General features: G+C 43.1%; 1 long non-coding RNA gene across 2 annotated transcripts; it reads right to left on the reverse strand.

The window, feature by feature from the left end:
• Window positions 1-5,005: 5,005 nt before the first annotated feature.
• Window positions 5,006-20,221, reverse strand: LOC135974110 (uncharacterized). 2 transcript variants are annotated; one of them, XR_010591256.1, is made up of 4 exons: window positions 19,664-20,221; window positions 15,794-15,848; window positions 7,252-7,382; window positions 5,006-5,847 (listed from the first exon to the last, which is right to left on the reverse strand). It is a non-coding gene; the product is annotated as an uncharacterized LOC135974110 (long non-coding RNA). The 2 variants fall into 2 exon arrangements; XR_010591257.1 differs by having other exon boundaries at window positions 7,252-7,439.
• Between the last annotated feature and the right edge of the window lie 796 nt (window positions 20,222-21,017).

Here is a 21,017-nt window from a genome sequence, read left to right on the forward strand (position 1 = left end):
CTTCACTTTACTCATTCTGGTGAAACTGAGAATCAGGTTACCATAGAAAAGGAAGTAAAAGAAATAGGAAAATAATATGAAGTGATGAGATTGAGCCATCCTCAGTGACAAAAATTAATTCAAAAGTATTTTCTCTTGCAACAACATGTAGTCCTTGATCCCCAGAATTATGCCTGACATGCAAGCCTCAACTGACAGTGGATTGTTATAATAAAGAACTACTCAAAAACAACATATTAGAAATCTGTCAAAAGATTATTAAAGAAACTCAGGAGATCTGTTTGCCTGCTTTCCAGGGTAGATATTTCCACTGATTTAATTTGATTTAATGGAGCAGAATGCAGTGTCATTTACCCAGTAACCACTGAAAAATTCAAGTAACAATTAGGGATATCCAAAGTGTTTTGCCTAAAGTAAGGAAACAGCCAGGATCTTTATGCAACCCTTGAATCTAATATGAAACTTTGAGATTTCTTTAAAAGAGAGAAAGAGAGAGAACACACTTCTGCTTTTGATCAATATCATCATGTGACGCTTCCTCACTACTACCTGCCCTTAGCATAAGGAACTCTTGTCTGTGCCTGCCATGGTTCAGTTCCCCAACTCCACCGGTCACAGGCAACACAAGTACTCTCCTCCAGGCCTTGCCAGCCCTGCTGTCACTCTACAGATTAGCAATTGGCCCACCCCAGCCCACAAGCCCTCCAAACATCTCTCTGGAGTGTCCAGCCCCTGGCCCACTGTATACTCACAGTATTTACCGATCTGCCACTTCCAAAAAAGCAGTACACCCCAGTTTACCAGTTTTACCTCAGACCACTGTGCCACTTGACACACAGCACTTAAGATATGCTTATAGTGAAATCAAGAATAAATTTATTTACAGAGCATAGTGATTCAAGTAGTAACTAGTAATAGTATTGGAAACAAATGGTTACATATAAGATAAAATCATAACATGCTTTCTACAGCCTAGACTTAATTAACAAGATATTCTCATGTCCAATAAAGTATTGATCACCCAAAATCTGCATAGTGCTTTACAGCCAGGCTAGCTTTGACCCTCTTTTCATGAAGCAGACTTGCTGTCAGTTTGCCTTCTGGGTGAAGGATTCAGTGTGTCCTTTTGCACTCCAAGATATACCAGACCAATCCTTTGTGTTTATTCCTAAACAGAAAATCCTCCTGCTGTTTGTTTCTTCCTGTAGATTTTCTCGCTTGTAGATTTCACAATCTCTCAATTGGCATCTAACTCAGTATACATCTAGGCATGTAATACACCAGACACAAGTGGCCAGACAGGGAGATAAGTGTCAGTTACCTCCTGCCTGAAAGGAACATCTCCAAGATAAGGCAGGTCACCAGGAGATGTAGATACATAACTCCTTAAATATTATCCCTACATACATTTCACAGTGATTATGATGACCAATGGGCTATGGCTCTTGGTACAGATCTCACATGCCACCCTTTGGTGAACTATTATGCAAATGTCTGACCCAGGGGATCCCTGTAAAACCCTATCCAACCCCTGTGCTCTCTGCCAGTTGGCACCAAGGGGTCCCTGGGTCACATAACACTAGAAAGGTTGTTCTTGCAGAGTTGCTATCTCAGATCAAACTAGGAATTAATGGCAATATCAGGAAAGAACATGTTCTCATATTGCCTGCCTCACCACTCTCTCTTTTTAAATCCGTCCCCATCCATTTTCACAAAACATTTCAAGTCAGACAAATATGCAGTTTCTGATGAAAAATGTTTATTCTCTAGTTTACCCTAAATTGCTGCACATTCTATGTTCCTTACCTCCAATGTATGGCAGTTTTTGTATGGAGACTCATACGTTGAAACTTTTTGTGCAACAGGAGAAGAAATATATTCCTTCCCCTTGGTTCTTTGCTTTCTGGTAACAGTTTACCAATGTTTATTGGTGCAAATGATTATGCACCTTCTTTCAGAGTTCAGTTACAGCAATTCTAGACATTGCAGTATTTATAAGATAAGATTCAGTTCTGCTTAACTAGGATCACAACTGGAGTGGTTAACGTTTGACAAGGAAGTCACTCTTTCCTTCTCAGATACTACATGTTAACTGATTCCTTGAGATCAACAAGGGTTGCCCCTTTAGTTAGGTTCCAAGTTCATTTAAGCAAATAAGTTAAACACTATAGTTCCTGTAAGATTAACATATTTCCATTACTTTACTACACTGTGTTGGAGGAGAGGAAAATCCCCTTATCTGCACTGCTCTGATGTGTATGATAGAAAACTCTCAGTGATGACTCATGTTGTAGTACAACAAGCCTGTGCATGTGATGACTGACTTTCACAGATTGGGAAAGTAAGGGGCTTTCCACAGAACACTGCTGCATTTTGAGTGCTTTGCAGGGAGATTAGCTATTGTGTCTGTTAATTGGTTTGTGTGAAATCTTGGGGAGCAGAGGGACCCCAGAAAGCACATAATGCAGCAGAAACGTATGGAATGGCTGTGCATGGTGAACACTATAGCCCATGGCCCTGTGCAGATGAGCTTGAATGAATAGGGAAAGTTGTTGGTAAACTGAAGGAGTGGCAGGGTGTAAGCTAGTGAGTTTATGAACTTCATGAATACACACTGGGCATACTGCACCCCTGGAACTATTGTAGGCCATAAGTTGTACTCTGTTGCAACTAGATCTTCTTGTCCTGCAAGATTCTCTCTAGTGTGAGCAGCTGTTTTGGTTCCTATGCACAGCCAATTTCACTGTAGCTAATGTAAAATTCCTTGCTCTTATAAAATACACAATACTTTACACTATGAGCCCCAAACACAGGAGCTGACAATAATGGTATTGCAGGATTCTGGGATATTTTTCTAGTGTCACACTAGAATATTATTTTAATATAGTACATCTAGAGAGGAGGGAAAGAATACAGCTTGGAGGAATGAAACCTTCTGTGGGTTCCCAGAGTGAGCCCTTGAAGCCCTGCTATTCAGAATGCTCTATTGGGGGGGGGGCGGGAGTCTGTGTTTGATATTTACAGCATTGTAGGCCTATTGTGCCTCCACTGAAGGAGCAGGACTGGACCCTGTGAATATATGGTACAGCTCACTGTTACATTGTTGTTTAAATATCATTTGAAATTTGTCACTGTTGCATGAGTTCCTGCAGTCCCTGACTGTTTTGCATTCAGAGAAACAGTGAGAAGCTGCCCTTTGTGAAGGACACCATGCCCTTAAATCCCAATAGCAAAAGTCAGTATGTTGTCATATGGTTTGGGTGGGGATTTCCCCTGATAATGGAACAGAGATGCCTTTGAAGAGCTGAACGATAGTGAAGCCATGTCTCGCACCTCCAGATTATGAGAAAAGTAGGAGATAACGTGGAATTTCAAAATCCACCACGAGAGGAGAGGAAGGGGGGATAGCTCAGTGGTTTGAGCATTGGCCTGCTAAACCCAGGGTGGTGAGTTCAATCCTTGAGGGGGCCACTTGGTCCTGCTAGTGAAGGCAGGGGGCTGGACTTGATGACCTTTCAAGGTCCCTTCCAGTTCTAGGAGATTAAATAAATTAATGGAGATATCCTATTATTTTATAAGAGGCTGGCAGTAAATTTTTTATGGAGACTTTTCCCCTTCTTCAGACTTGGCTTTATCACTGCTATAGGTGCACTTCACTGCAGAGTTTAGGTTAAGTTACGTGTATATAACTTGTGCTAACAAGTGAGAGTGGCTACATAGTGAAATAACACTCCCGCTGCACAGAGCGATCATGTTAACAAATAATGAATTGTGCTATTTCCCCTCACACAACACAAACACACTCCCCCCTGGGCCACCCAACTCATGCGAAGTGCACCGCCACTTAGGTTAAGGGTTTTTTGTGTGGATAGGACTCAAGTTAGGAGCAACGCAAATTAAGGGCCAGTCTACACTAGAAGTGCTACATTGGCATAGTTGCCCTGCTGTAGCTGCGACACTGTCACGTGTCTGGTGAAGATGCAGTATGCTGACAGGAAAGAGCTCTCCCATTGGCATGATGATTCAACCTCTGCAAGAGGCAGTAGCTATGTGAGCAAGATAAGTTCTCCTACTGACATAGCACTGTCCACACTGATGCTTAGATCAGTGTAACTTATGTTGCTCAGGGGAGTGGCTTATTCACACTCCTGAGCGACTTAAGCTATACCAACGTAAGTGGTAGCATGTACTAAGCCCTATAACTAGAGTTAACTCTGCAATGTGGACAGGCCCTCAGTTTGATGGGTGTTTAAAATAGTAATGTATCAGAGGGGTAGCCGTGTTAGTCTGAATCTGTAAAAAGCAACAGAGGGTCTTGCATCTGAAGAAGTGAGGTTCTTACCCACGAAAGCTTATGCTCCCAGTACTTCTGTTAGTCTCAAAGGTGCCACAGGACCCTCTGTTGCTTTTTAAAATAGTAATGAGTGACACATCAATCAATAGTGTCAAGTTTCAGGCCACAAGTCCCTGCATCTCACCCTGAGAGCAGCAAAAGACAGACCAGTGGAGGTTCTGAGGAGGGACTTTAGTGCTTCTTCCTTTCTTCCCTACAGTGGTTTCCCCTACTGAGGCCAGAGAAGTGGGTTAGAGGAGGGATGTGTGATTTTTGCATAGTTTTTGACTGAAACCATGCAAAATAAACAAAACAAAAAACCCCCACAACTTAGTCCTTCCCAATTTAAAAGTAAAACTGAAACAAAGATTTGATGAAGCCCCTGGCTAGAAACCAAAACTTCGGAGTTTCTTACAGCTTTATTCTAGTACCGGCCTCAGAGCACTCCCATGTGGTGCATAAGCTTTCCCTCATTTTATAATCTGAAAAAACACTCAGTTCCACATTTTCAAAAGCGGCTTTAATTTTGAGTGCTTCAATTTTTGATACCTAAAGTATCTCAAATTGGGCAACCAAAAAAATAATAATCAGAATTAAAGGGACATCATCAATTCAAAAAACATTTTTTTTTTAAACCAAAGTAATTTCAGGTGCTAAACCTGCCCCTGAGTTCCCCTGTTCTCTCTATCTCACACACACACACACACACACACACACACACACACAGAGTGCGTATGTGCTTACACAAACATTTGAAAGAATGTTTCTTTCTTCATGTGACTGTCTGAAAGACCCACACAAAGCAAGGGGAAATTGACCAACCACACAAAGCAGATAATCACTTGTCTTATCAGTACAGTGCTGTCAAATGCACAAAGCAAACAAATTATGGGGAGGGGGGAAGAGGGAGATTGATTTTTTTTCCCCTCTGCAATTTTTTTCCCAGCTACGACCATCATAAGTCTTACTTATAACAAAGACAGGTAAAACATTTACGGACAGAAGGGGTTATATTTGAGTTCACACTATCCCCTTAAAGGTCACTTTACCTTAATGACTTACTCAAGGTCACTCAATGACTCAGTGTCAGAGTTAGGGTTGGAACCCAGACCTCCTGAATCCCACTCCTGTGCCCTGCTTCCCCCACGCAGCTAGGTCACATCACGCTTGGATAGCGCACTGAAAAATTGATATAATCTACAAGTGAGAGAAATGCTCTTTCTGGAATCAATGACCTGGTCTGCATACTTCTTTCTGCTCTGTTACTTTTGCTCTGAACCTTAATTAACATCATGAATATGCAATTATGGAAAGTTAATAGTTTTGTAAGAAAAAACAGAACAGTACATGGAAAACAATGCTTCACACTTTATTTTTGCTGTATTTGTTCGGACATATTTCTGTGTAGAATTTGCGTGCTGTCTTTTTGATTAAGTATTGCCACAGTTTATATCCACTCCTGAAGACATCCTGAAGACAGCATCACATTATTTATCCAGAGCTGGACTCAATGTCTATAGTTAAGGTTTCCAAACAAACACTCTATTATAAAGACAGTTTTCAGCTGCTTATAACTTCACTAAACTTAACCATCTGGACTGAAGTGTCCCGTACAGACTGGTCTACCTCAGATTGACTTTTTTGAAACATCTCTTTCTGAGAGATATCTAAACAGTTTTTGCTGAAGTTAGGAAAATGTTTTGCCCTTGTTAAATTCTTACAGCTGTTTCATTAAGAAGCTCTCACCCCTCCATCCTTTCAAGCAGGAATGTCACCACAGTATCAGGGACGTGCCTTTTTCCCCTCCCTGTGAAAAATCTATCCAAATTGGGCTAAACAATTAATCGGGACTTTGCCTGTGATGGCTTTTTCTACAGCCAGCATCCACTGTGGCACCAGGCACTGAGAGGATGGAGACTATCTATCCTGTGATCTCAGTGCTCATGCTGAGAATGTCCAGGAGAAGGCTAAAGCTGGCTGACTAGAATGCAGAGGACTGAGGAGCAGGGATAAACTATGCGAGTGATAGGCACAGGAGACAGATACAGGTTACAGGGCTAAATGCTAGAGCAGGGGCAGGCAGGGTTTGTGGAGAAGGAAAGGTCTGTAGCTGCTAGATCACACTTCCTTCCAGAACCTTGAAGAGAACCCAGGATTTTTGAGTCTCAACCTCAAAATTCCTTTGGTGCCTAGCAAATAATTGTGAAACCCACTGGCAGTGTGTCTCTCATCCCCCACTAGTGGCTGGTCCATATAGAGGATAACAGCCTTCTGTTTCAATCAGTTACTCCATTAACTCCAGTGACAGAGGTCTGAGTTGTGGATCTTGGTTATGACATGTGTAGGGAACAATATAGTTCCACATGATGGAATTTCTTGTTTTTTTTCCAGTTTTATAAAACCCTTGTAAATTACATACAAAACTTTCTTGATTTACAGAAGAGTGAGAGAAGAATCAGCCCCCCCAAAGTTATTACTGAACTAGCAGATATTAAGTGGGGTATTACAAGAAGATTTTTGCACCACTCAGAGGTGTAAAAATGTGTTTTACACACACACACACACGGTAGCTATGAGGATAAGTAGTTTCTTTAAAACCGTAGCTATCAAGTTTTGGGCAGCTATTTTATGCAGATTATGTAATGAACTAATTTTCTTATTTGCAAATAATTTGCATAAGTGCCATAAATTTACATTTATGGACAATATAGTTGGTCCCAAGCAGCAGTAAGTTAGGACATGCAGCTCCACAAAACTTAGCAGCTATGGCTGAGAGGGAGGGCCTGTGTTTAAAGGTAGCTGTGATCTGGTTGGTTAGGGCTGTGGTCCAGCCATCCGGGAGTAACAACAATAGGGTAAACAATCAGGGTTTGAGGTCCTTAAGAACTGTACAACAACAATTTTTGGTCACTCCTTACCTGGTGTGGATTTGACCCAATCTTGTAAAGATGAACAGTTCTGTGTCCTGCTCCAGATCATCCAGTCCCCCAAGTATTTTGGTGTATGAACAGTCACTTCTGGAATCTGGAGAATTGCTGTGCTTCCTCTCCTAAAGACAGCAGACTATGCTGGCATCAACGTTGTATCATAATCCAGAAGCTAGCCCCTGACATATAAACAGGGAGCAGTTGTCACCTTTTCCTGGAAATCAAGTATTAATCTCCTCAGTAGGCCTCTAACTGCTGATATCTTGGTGAGCACACGGAGGCCTTGGCTACACTGGCAATTCACAGCGCTGCACTCAGGGGTGTGACCCCCCCCCCCCCCCCCGAGCACAGCGAGTGCAGTGTAATCAGTGCCTGCACGCTCGCTCGCAACACTGCAAGCTATTCCCCTCGGAGAGGTGGAGTACTTGCAGCGCTGCGAGAGAGCTCTCGCAGTGCTGGTGGCGCGACTACACTTGCGCTTCACAGCGCTGCCGCGGCAGCGTTGTGAATCCTCGAGTGTAGCCAAGGCCTGAGTACTGGGACCCAGGCCCTCAGGAGCTAACAGCACACTTGAGCTAAAGAGTCAAGCTCTCAACCTGGGCCTGTAACAGACTCACATGGCTAGAGCTCACAGGAGGACACAAAGCACACCGAACAGTGAGTGACATCTGCACTTCAGTGTGAGGAGAGAGAAACCTGGCATTGCACCTGTGCGTCTTGCATACCACATCATGCAGCGCTACCACCAAGTTACCGGGTGGACTGTGATCATTTCCTTTCCCAGGTGTTCCCTGAAAAGGATTTATTTGCCCTTTACAGGGTATTAAAGCGAAGACATGTGTTGGGAGGTTCATGTTAAGTGCACTGTCCCATATGATCCCTCTTCCATTGCTCAGCTTATTCATTAATTTTCTCCTTGTGGTGGGTCAGAAAGGCCCCATACCAGCAAAGAAGGGGTTAAGGAGAGCCTTTGGGCCTAGCTAGCCCCTCCCTGCTATGCCTGCAGCCAATGCCAAGCCCAGAAGGAAAAAGGAGAGAGACTGGCTCAGAGCTGACTGGCCAGGAAGGAGCTCTGTCTGAAGGAGCTTCACTTGCAGAGACAGGCCTGCCAGCAGGAGCAGGCACTGGGGAAGAACTGAGAGATCCCAAGGAGCTAGCCACTCTCGAATAAGAGATTGAGAACCAAGCCCGAACAACAGGCAAGGATGCCCCTCTCAATCCCGCTCCCAGAAGACTAGAGGGGACAGACAAGTGTTGAATTACAGCTGAGTTTTCTTTGTAGAACGTTTTTGAGACTGAGTCCAGAAAGGGAATAAAACTGACAGGACAGTTAGCTGGCACCCACCTCAGTGGACAGTGAACACAGAGACTTATTCCCCCACCCTGGGAAGGCCTTTGGCCACAAAGGAGCATTTGGAAGGTCCCCAAGGGGGTGCTGCTCCAGACACACCATTACACTCCTTTACATTACTGCCTAATAATAATTTTCATCACTTATTTTTCTTATATAATAGCTCTTGTGCAATTTTGTTTGTATTACTTATTTCTGTTCTGGCATAATGAGAATTCTCTTTAAAATAAAGTCCTAAAAAGTGTAGTTTTGGGGGAAATAATTTAAGGGCCCCTTCATCCCAGTTTAGATCCTTGTAATCAGTCTTTGTTTAACAAGACTGTACAGTTCCAGTAGAATACTTCTGAAGTTATGTATAAAGAATGTAATTTAAATGCTAAGAGTTTCCTCTTAAACCATTTACCTAATTACAGTTAACCCTAATGTCTTTCCATTTAGTGTATAACATTTGTTGACAGCGAGAGATAATTTGGCAAACAGATGTATTAACTAGAAAGGTCAAACATGACAAAAGCCATGTGTGAGCCTAAGCATAGATAAATATTTATTGGAGTAAACAAATTAATGTACTGTTTGATGGCTATGGAAAATAAAGATAGCTCAAATAATATTTTACAAGTGATACATACTTTTTTGCTATATTGTCAGAAAATGAATGGCCATGAAACCCATCTTAGCAGGACCTTATATTTTGCAGAAGAAAATTTCTTTATAATTCATTTTAGAAGTTTTCCTACTTCCCTCACATTCATGAAAATGGCCCTAATTTCACAGACAACCTGTCTATTTGAAATTAGGACATATCTTGAGTAAAGGGTGCTGATTTTTACTCAAAAATGGTCCTGCTTTCAAATGACAACCTGGCAGGAGGTACTCAGTCCCTCACCGGATCTAAGCCCATATAGTCAACTCCCCATGTTAAAATAAATTCTTACAACAGTTAATTTAGAACCTTGTAACCTTCTTCCAGGCTCTGACATTCTTCCAAGGACAAAGCACTAAAATTTGACAGATGTTTCCTATAGCTATTTGAAAAACCAAGCCCAACAAATTGCAAGAAATTTTTGATATTTTTAGTGCTTTTCAAACTAACAACACTTTTAAGAGGTGGGATTTCATCAAAGTTGGCTATTGCTTATTGTTAAAATGTTGGTTGTTTTTCCAGCTTCCATCACAAAGCAAAATTTACAACAAACAACTGCTGAAAACTACAACACTAGAACATCAGCTACAGTCCCTCCCCACCACTTGTACAAGACATTAATTTCACTGGAGCACTAGAACGATGGGTCCAAGCCTCACCCGGGTGCATCCTGAATACTACCTATACAAGGTTAGTAGAAAGAACAGGAGTACTTGTGGCACCTTAGAGACTAACAAATTTATTAGAGCATAAGCTTTCGTGGACTACAGCCCACTTACAAGGTTAGTAGAGAGACCTTCATGATACCCAGGGAGTCCAGAGGGGCACTTTGGTGCAGAAAGCCAAGGTAGGGGCCCACAGTCCATTCCACCCTTATTGTTTATTCTATTCTCATCTCAGTACTTTAATTTTTTAAACCAAATCAGCATCCAGAAAAAAAAAAAAAAAAAAAAAAAAGGTCAAAACTATGTTCTATATGGGATACATTTTACTCCCATACATACTCTTGCACAGCTCTCATTGATGGATGAGATTTGTATGCTCATCCTCTAACCCAAAGACAGAATTTAGCCCTAAATCTGGAAGCGCTTAGAGTTTGAACTGCAAATTTGCTTCAGTACATACCCAGTTTTTCCTGAGGCCCCTCGAATAATGGGATTCAAAAAGTCAAATCACACAGTCTTTAAATTGCCCTACTTGGGCAAAACTCCCCGGGACTTTAAGGGGCATTTTGTCTGGGTAAGGCCTGGCCAAATGTGAATAATGACTATGAAGATAATTTGCAAGACTTTATTTATTTAATTAATTAATTTTTTTTAATACTAGAAAAGTGTGAGGATTTCTTACTTGTTAGTGTTTCCAACTGTCAGACAATGCTTTTTAAATCCATGTTGCAAGTATTATTCCCAAAGTTTCCAGCACTATTTACATCATATTCTGATGTACCCTCAGACATACACCATATTGTACTATCATTTAATTCATACTTTGATATGCACATTAACACATGTACCTGTCTTCTTGTTGTGCCCTAAAGCAAAGCACTTCATAAGAAATCATATTGCTGCAGTAAGAGTAATCAATAATCCTCTTGGACTACAAGGGAGTCCATTAATTTTAAACCTTTGTAGTATGATCAATTGCTTAGGACTTGGAATTGCTCTCAATAAGATTTTTCAGTCATCTAAAAGGACCCTCAGACTTTAAAGATGCTACAGAATTCCTGCTGAGAGTAGACATTGAAGTTTTATAGGTATCAAGCAGAATTTTATGAGTGTCAGTCTATAACAATAATATTTTGCTCTTTCAGAACCAATAATTCACTGCTTGCTCCACTAGTAAATTCCATTAAGTTGTCCAACTATTGTATGTATGCAGCTACAATGTGCTTGGTCCTATTTTTGCATTATTCTGCCTTACCCTAAATAGGAAGTAATACATCATCTATAATGGTCTTAAATGCAAGGAATGTAATTCACTGCAGAAAAGTTTCATTGTATCTAATAAGAAAGAAGCTTTCATCAAAAAATAAATAATCAATTTTCAGACATAACTGATCATCTCTGATCAGCCTCAATCAGTCTTGTGATCACTCTCCCCCTGTGTGATTAATGAGGGGGCAGGATTGACCTAGGAGAGAATGCCTTAAAAGTCAGAGACTAAGTGACCAAGCGGAGCTAGTGAACAGAGGATTGCAAACAGGCCATATTGCCAGTGCCAACGCTGCTCCTGTCTCCTCCACCTGTAGCCAGACAGCCAGCTTAACCATGGGTGCCTCTACACAGATCCTGGTGTGGACTTGCAGAGACTGTAGCCTGCATTTTCTACTCACAGAAAGCCAGGCTGGGGGAGGGGACCATCCAGTGTGAAGTGTGCCTGCTTGTGGAATCTCTCAGGAGCAGGTGGGAGAGCTACAGGAGGAGGCGGCTAGGCTGAGAAGCATCCATGCCCATAAGGAATTCCTCTAGAGTATTAATATGGAGACATCTAAGGCTGAGGAAGCTATCCAGCTACAGAGGACTGCTGTCACGCCACTGAGGGAGGAGGATATGGCTCTGTTACAGGGAGGACATTGGCTGCTGGTTATTTCTGGTGGCAGGCATTGCTCCACGCCTACTCCCAACCCACCCACCTATGGTGATGGAAAACCGATATGCTGCCCTGGCAATGAGGAATCACCCCCAAAAGGTGGAGGAGGAGGAGAAGAAGTCATGTACCCCCAAGGCTGGGAGGATCACAGCCTCTACTCCCAGGAGGAAATGCAGAGTAGTGGTGGTTGGTGACTCTCTTTTGAGGGGGACAGAGGCACCCATCTATCACCCTGACATAGCATCCTGGGAGGTATGCTGCCTGCCAGGGGTCCGTATCCGAGATGTTATGGAGGGATTGTGGAGGATCATCCGGCCCTCTGACTACTACTCCATGCTACTCATCCATGTGGGCACTGATGATACAACAAGGTATGACCCTCTGCAGATCAGAAGTGACTACAGGGCTCTGGGAGCGCAGGTGGTGGTCTGGTCGATCCTTCTGGCCCAGGCAGAGACAGATGCATCCTGGAGGTGAATGCCTGGCTGCGAAGATGGTGTTGCTAAAAGGGCTTCGGCTTCCTTGACCACGGGATGCTGTTCCAGGAAGAAGATTGCTAAGCACAGATGGGGTCCACCTACTGAGGAAGGGGAAGGACATATTTGGATACAGACTGGCTAACCTAGTGAGGAGGGCTTTAAACTAAGTTAGAAGGGGGCAGGTGAGTCAAAAACAGGGAGACTTGGGAGAAAGGTCGGAATTTGTGGGGGGAGCATGGGCTGTTATAGCAGGGATAAAGGAGAGACAAGACAAGACAGAACTGGGGGTGGGGGGGGGAAATCAAATCAGTATCTTAGATGTCTGTATACTAATGCAAGCAGTATGGGGAATAAGCAGGAAGAACTCAAAATGCTGGTAAACAACTATGACATGGTGGGATAATTCACATGACTGGAATATTGATATAGAAGGGTACAGCTTGAGATGAAATAGGAGATAGACTTGTTGAAAGTCTCTGGATAAGGATAAAAGGGGTTAAAAAAAAAAACCACCACACACCAAGAGTGATGTCATGGTAGGGGGTCTACTACAGACCACCTAACCAGGAAGAAGAGGTGGATGAGGCTTTTTTTAAAACAACTAACAAAATCATCCAAAGCACAGGACTTGGTGGTGATGGGGGACTTCAACTACTCAGACATCTGTTGGGAAAATAATACAGCAGGGCACAGATTATCCAACAAGTTCTTGGAATGTATTGGAAACTTTTTTATTTCAGAAGGTGGAGACAGCTATCAGGGGAGAGGCTGTTGTAGATTTGATTTTGACAAATAGGGAGGAACTGGTTGAGAATTTGGAAGTGGAAGGCAGCTTGGATGAAAGTGATCATGAAATGGTAGAGTTCATGATTCTAAGGAATGGTGGGACGGAGAACAGCAAAATAAAGACAATGGATTTCAAGAAGGCAGACTTTAGCAAACCCAGGGAGTTGGTAGGTAATATCCCATGGGAAGCAAGCCTAAGGGAAAAAACAATTGAAGACAGTTGTCAGTTTTTCAAAGAGACATTATTAAGGGCACAAGAGCAAACTACCCCACTGCATAGGAAAGATAGGCAAGAGACCACACAGGCTTAACCAGGAGATCTTCAATGATCTAAAAATCAAAAGAGTGTCCTACAAAAAGTGGAAGATAGGTCAAATTACAAAGGATGAATATAAACAAGTAACACAAGTCTATAGGGACAAAATTAGTAAGACCAAAGCATAAAATGAGATCAAACTAGCTAGAGACAAAGGGCAACAAGAAAACATTCTACAAATGCATTAGGAGCAAGACCAAGGACAGGGTAGCCCCATTACGCAATGAGAGGGGGAGGGGGAACAACAACAGAAAATGTGGAAATGGCAGAGGTGCTTAATGACTTCTTTGTTTCGGTTTTCACCAAGAAGGTGGGTGGTGATTGGACGTCTAACATAGTGAATGCTAGCGAAAATGAGGTAGGATCAAAAGAGGCTAAAATAGGGAAAGAACAAGTTAGATATCTTCAACTCAACAGGGCCTGATTAAATGCATCCTAGAATATTCAAGAAGCTGGCTCATATCTCCTCAGTCATTAGTGATTATCTTTGAAAAGTCATGGAAGACAGGAGAGATTCCAGGTGACTGGAAAAAGGAAAAATATAGTGCCAATCTATAAAAAGGTAAATAAGGACAACCTAGTGAATTACAGACCAGTCAGCTTAACTTCAGTACCCAGAAAGATAATGGAGCAACTAATTAAGCAGTCGATTTGCAAACATCTAGAAGATAATAAGGTGATAAGTAACAGTCAGCATGGATTTGCAAGAACAAATCACATCAAACCAACCTGATATCTATCGCTATCAGAAAGCTGTTTGTCCAGCTCATCATATAAGCTAATATAAGGTGGGTGCATAACTATTCTCTGGGAATGGTTTTCCAACCAGTTATCAGTGGCTCATAGTCATGCTGGAAGGGCATAACTACGGGACCCCACTAGTTACGCCCTTCCAGCAGTAGATGTGGTATATCTTGACTTTAATAAAACTTTTGATATGGTCTCACATGACCCTCTCATAAACAAAGTAGGGAAATGCAACCTAGATGGAGCTAATACAAGGTGGGTGCATAACTACTCTCTGTAAACAAATATGAGAAATAATTCTTCTGCTCTACTCTGCACTGATTAGGTTTCAACTGGAGTATTGGATCTAGTTCTGGGTGCCACGTTTCAGGAAAGATGTGGACAAACTGGAGAAAGTCCAGAGAAGAGCAACAAAAGTTATTAGAGGTCTAGAAAACATGACCTATGAGGGAAGATTGAAAAAAATGGATTTGTTTAGTCTGGAAAAGAGAAGGCTGAGAGCGGACATGATAACAATTTTCAAGTACATAAAAGGTTGTTACAAGGAGGAGGGAGAAAAAAAATTGTTCTTCTTAACCTCTGAGGATAGGACAAGAAGCAATGGACTTAACTTGCAGCAAGGGAGGTTTAGGTTGGACATTAGGAAAAGCTTCCTAACTGTCAGGGTGATTAAGTACTGGTATAAATTGCCTAAGGAGGTTGTGGAATCTCCATAATTGGAGATTTTTAAGAGTAGGTTAGACAAACACCTGTCAGGAATAGTCTAGATAATACTTAGTCCTGCCTTGCCTGCAGGGAACTGGACTAGCTGACCTCTCAAGGTCCCTTCCAGTCCTATGATTCTATGCCAGGGGTAGGCAACCTATGGCACGCGTGCCAAAGGCAGCGCACAAGCTGATTTTCAGTGGCACTCACACTGCCTGGATCCTGGCCACCGGTCCGGGGGGCACTGCATTTTAATTTAATTTTAAATGAAGCTTCTTAAACATTTTAAAAACCTAATTTACTTTACGTACAACAATAGTTTAGTTATAAATTATAGTCTTATAGAAAGAGACCTTCTAAAAAACATTAAAATTTATTCCTGGCACGCGAAACCTTAAATTAGAGTGAATAAATGAAGACTCAGCACACCGCTTCTGAAAGGTTGCTGACCCCTGTTTTATGCGCTCCCTTGTGACTTGCAGGGCTGTGCACTCTATTCTTCTTCTCCCAGAACTTTTTATCCAGACTCTACATGCTTGCTTATCCAATCACCACCCTTATTGGGGTTTGGGTTTATTCAGACAAAATAAACTCAAAAATAAACATCAAAGTCCCCAAAATCTGTCCCAGGGCCTGGCTCCTACCTCATAGTCTGGGTGAACAAAAGGATTCCTTCACAGACTGCTTTTATCAGTTCTTAGGATGTGACCCTGCTCAGAGCTGACCCCCTTACAGAATTCCCAGAGTCAACCCCCACCTCAAGAACTGCTTCATAGAGGGAACCTCCTGCTTGAGGTTCTCTACCCGTGCCAGGTTTAGCAGGTCTGCTCCAAGCTTCAAATCTCCTGTAGGCAGCTCCCTCACTCCCTTGCTTTTAATTTGAGTGAGCATGTCAGGGAACCCACTGCATGACTTACCATCTTCATCTGTCCTGGACAGAAAATCCACGTTCTGGTGGTTCTTGCTGAGAGGCTGTATACAAAAACAAAAGGGCTGTAAGGCAAGGTACAAACAGGTAACCAAAGCATTTGAATTTATCATCTGGAGCCATCAGAGCGCTGTGTGGCCAGTGACAAGAAGAAAGGGAGTCCCAACCAAATAGTGCAGGGCTTTCACCGCCCACTCTATTGGTAGATATTCAGTCCTTGAAAAGGAGTAATGGGTTTCATGGCCCAGGAGTTTCTCAATTGTCTACAGAATGGGATGTTCCTGACCATGGAACTTCTGGTACATTGTCGCTCCCTGGACCCAGAGCGAGGTCTCTGTGTGTGAAATAAATTCTTGACAGAATTCAGGGCTACACAGTACAGGTTTGTTACAGAGACACCATTTAATTTCTTGGAACAACCCATCACATTGGGGAGACCAAGTGACCTGCAGAGGACCTGTTTTGTTTTTAAACGAGATCCATAAGGGGAGCAGCTAGAGAGGCAAACCTGGGTACAAGTTTCCGATCATACCCTTTACCATTCCCCACCAGATACCATAAATATGTGGTCTCCTGCTTCCCTAATGTGCTTTCCTTTAGGGTTGCAGTTACACTGGCTTCCCATATGGACTGAAGGACTGTGGCTAAGTCCCTGAGATGGGTTGGCCAATCCAGACTGTAGACCACCATGTCATTCAGGTAGTCTGCCACATAGGATTGATGTGGCTGCAGCACTTGGTCCATTAGTCTTTGAAAGGACATATTAAACTGAAAAAGGCCTATGGGTGTTGAGAAGGCTGTCTTGTCATGGGAATCAGGGGAGAGCAGGATCTGACAATAGTCTTTAGTTAAGTCTAACAAAGAGATATATTGGGCTTGGTTAAGCCAAATCCACCAGGTCATTAGTTTGGGGCATTGGGCCTGCATCAAAGTCAGAGTTGACAGTGATTTGGCATAAGTCAATGCAGAATTGCATGGTCCCATCTTGTATAGGGAGAAGGACCATCAAACTACACCAGGAATTTCTCAGTTCCTCAGCCACAACTAGTTTTAATGTCTCCTGGACTTCCTGAATTAACTGGGACTTAAACCCCTTTGAGATTGGATAGAACTTTTGACTGAACTGGGTGCCAGGTTGTATATGAATCTGTTGGGTTACTAGAGGTTTGTCCAGGAAATGGGGAAGATACATCCTGCTACACCCACATCAGAGTCTCTAATTGCCCTGTCTGGCCAGTGGACAACTCAGCCCCAAGGGGGAAGCACTTTAACCGCTATCACAACAGGTTCTGTGAGCGGAGGTCCAAAATCCTCATCTCCTTCTTCTGAATGGATGGAAGAAGAGGTTTTCCTGGGCCCTCCAGGGCTTTAGCAGATTCACATGATAGATCTGCTTTGCTCATCAACAGTCTGGGCAGTAAACCTCAATTGATCAGATCTATCTTCCAAATGACCTCATAGGGGCCTATTTAACTAGGCCATTGGTCTGAGGAGGATAGACCAAGGTCCAGAGTGACCGTACCTCTAAGGGAGAAACCAGATCTGTTAAAGTTTGTCCCCTGATCAGTGATAATTTCTGAGGGGATGCCTACCCTGGAAAAGATCTGCAGTACCCTCTGCCTGAGGGTAGAAGCAAATGTTTCACAAGGGAATGGTCTCTGGGTAAGTTTGTGGCCTGGAGCACTTCTCTACAGTGTCAATCTGCACTGTTTCTAACAGGGTTGTTAAGAGTGGGAGGGGAATTAAGGACGCCCAGCCTCATCCCTTATGGGCTACCTTCTGGCAATCCAGACAAGAGAGATAAAATATGCTACTTCCCAAAACATACCCAGCCAAAAGAACCGGGCCAATAGTCTTTCAAGTGTCTTTGCCTTACCCAGATGTCCAGACACTGGGACCTAGGGTGCTAGTCTCAACAGTTCTCACTGAGCCAGTTTGGGAATCTGGCTCTTCCGTGTGAGGTTGTTTCTCCATCCAGTACAGAATTTTTGTTGCATAACTCAAAATGGGGAAATCGTTAGGGGCGTGGAGATGGTTTCCCCATTGATCGTGGCTACCTGGCTGAAACACTCTCGGAGGGTCTGAGCCTCATGCTGAGTAATAATAAGATCGAAAAGATCATCTATAGGATCAAGGTGGGTGAGGTAATATCTTTTATTGGACCAACTTCTGTTGGTGAGAGATACAAGCTTTTGAGCCACACAGAGCTCCTCTTCAGGTCTGGGAAAGGTGCTCCCAGCAGCCACCTTGCATTTTGCTGTGACACTGGGAATACCCTTCCCCAGACCTGAAGACAAGCTCTGTGTGACTCAAAAGCTTGTATCTCTCACCAACAGAAGTTGGTCCAATAAAAGATATTACCTCACTCACCTTGTCTCTCTAATATTCTGGGACCCACAGGGCTACACACTGTATTAATCTAGAGGATGGTAGTTCAGGGTGGGTAAGGTCTCGGTCTTGAGAGTTGACTGGGATCAGAGGCACAGAGTTTCTATTCAGTAGCAAGGGGAGGTTTTTCCAGTCGCAACCCAGGATTACAGGCCACAGAAGCTGTTCTGCTTCCCCACACCCTGGGACACCTCACCTGGTTGGCTACTTGTAAGAGAACAGACGCAGTTGGGTAAGTATGTCCTGCCTCACATATGCAGGAAATTTGAACCATTCAGTCACGTTTGAGGGAGGAAGTCTCAGTGCAGGAGCATTGGCCACAGCCAGAATGCATTACTACCTAGTCCTATCTTGAGGGAACCAGGAAGGGTCACATGGCCTCCCTCATTAGCAGGTTTGAGTTCTTACCCTGTTGGATGAAGTGACACCCGAGAGAATCACACTCCATCATGGCACATTCTCATGGCATATAGTCTGACTGCCTATAATGCTAACATATGATTAAGCCCTTTTGAATGGTCAACAAAGATGCCTTTGGGCCTGGTATCTCAGAGTGCCAGCCCCTGGAGATCTCCAGGAAGGTAGGAGTTCTGTCCCTCAAGTAGGTCCTGTACTGTAGGTACCTCCTTGTTCCAGGGGCACCAAAACCTGGCCCAGCTCCAACAACTTTGTAATTACCAGGGGGACCCTCCCAATACTTAAGGCCTCTGCCTCCAAAAACCTCTCCACCGTTTCTAAGACAGATGCTGGGTAGAACTCACAGACCCAGGCTTGTATTACTCTAAGGAAAATTTTAAAACACTTGTTCCAGAACAATGCTCTCCCTAAGGTTGCCCATGGTCTTGGTTTCCAGGGTCAGCCAATGAATGGCCAAATCATGGAACCATTAGACGATGACCAGTGGGCAGCCCACTTTTGGGAATAGTTCCTAGTGAAACTTCCTCCAATAGACCTCTGGGGAAAATCCAAGTCAATCCAATATGGCAGCCTTCAGAGTGGAATAGGACTGGGCTTCCTTTTCACTTATGGACCAGTAAGCAGCATGGACCTCTCCAGTTAGATAAGGGGCAAGCTAGGTAGCCCAGAAGCTCCTCTCCCAGCCAGTGGCAACCACAACCCACTCAAATGTTGTCAGGAACATTCAGGGTGTTTGGAGTTAGTCAATTTGTTTAGGATTGGCCCTGGGAGACCCTTAGTAGGGAACACCCTTATGGGATTGCTCAGCAGGCCTTGCACAAAAGCCTAGGACTGCCAATTCCATCCCTGATCGGGCATCAAAAGTAAGTGAGTTAGCTGTTCCCCCATGGTCAGGGTGCCTCTCCACTACACTGCTCTTCGGTCTCTTTTTACACAGACTCTACGCACTTGCTCATGCAATCGCCGCTTATTGTGGTCTAGGTTTATACAGATGAAATAAACTCAAAAGTAAAACTCAAAGGCCCAAAAATCTGTCCTAGGGCCTGATTCTTACCTCAAAGAATATGTGAGCCAAAGAGTTCCTTCACAGAGTCCTTTTTTCTGTTTTTAGATGGTAACCCACCCTGGGGTTCAGTGTGTCACTACCCTGCTCAGAGCTGATTCCCTGGCAGACTTCACACAGACTTGCTTCAGCTCTTACATGGAACCAACAACCTGAGGTTCCCTCCCTGTGGCAGGTGTCTTTGGTTGGTTCCTTTAGCAAGCCTGCTCCAGACTTCAAGTCTCCAGCCAGCAGGTCTCTCACTTCCTCTAGTCCCTTCCAGATTCCTTTGGAAAGTTTCAGCCTACATCTTTATTTGAATTCAGTGGGACTACTCATGTACTTAACTTTAAGCACATGCTTTATTGGGCTGGGGCTTCTGTCACTAGCATATCATGAGTACGAGTACGAGAAGGGTAGCTAATGCACTCCATAGCTATGACAGGGTGTGGCCAGTTGGGTTGTGTGCTTCCCCGTGGACAGCCCTCTCATCTCCTGAACACCTGATAGCATCTGCAGCAGGTGCAAGAAGGTACCTGCAGTTCCTCTGCAAGGCAGCAGTAATCATCAGAAGAATTTCCTAGGAAAATTACAAAAATATATAATATAGTCTACACCGTGGGAGATCAGGAATTATTATGAACTAGCTACTTGATCACTTGAGCCACAAAAGCAGATTAGCGATATTAATCTAAAATAAAAGAAGTTTCATAGTGTGACTAGGAGGAAGTAGATTGCAGAGTTGCTTGAAAACAGTTTTTTAAATCTGCAGACTCTTTTCCTCATGACTTGTATTGCAGAAAGAGCTAAGTAAGTGAATCTATGAAAGGGTTACTGCTCTCCCCACTGTTGACACAAAAGAACATTTTGCACCTGTTCTCAGTGAATGAAGGTTTGTTTTGTGTAAAAGCTAGTTCATCACCCATGTGTCTGAAAAACAGGCAAAACCCAATTTAATTCTAGCTACAACCAGTGTGATATGTTGAAAGAGCAAGGATGAAGGGCAGATCTATTGGAATCAAGTTTCATTAGCTTTGACATGTAAACATACCTTCACCTGAAGGTTGTTGTCACAGTGAATGCAAACAAAGGAGATGGCCAACTAAACAGAAGCAATCTAATGTGTTCTTTTCCTTTAATCCCAAGACTATTAAGTACTATTATATTAGATCAAGGCTGACATCATTTCTGAGCTGTCAGTGAGCTGTTATTCTGAGGCATCTGGAATATACCAAGCATATAAAATGTATACTCAATATTCTCTTTCATGTGTAGTTACTGCTATGATTTCTAAATCATGATTTCTCTTATGCAGTTATTGAGACATTTTCACTAGATTTAGATTTGTATTAGATACTCAGCTGGG

Source organism: Chrysemys picta, chromosome 1, assembly GCF_011386835.1.
Source record: "Chrysemys picta bellii isolate R12L10 chromosome 1, ASM1138683v2, whole genome shotgun sequence".
NCBI lineage: Eukaryota > Metazoa > Chordata > Testudines > Emydidae > Chrysemys > Chrysemys picta.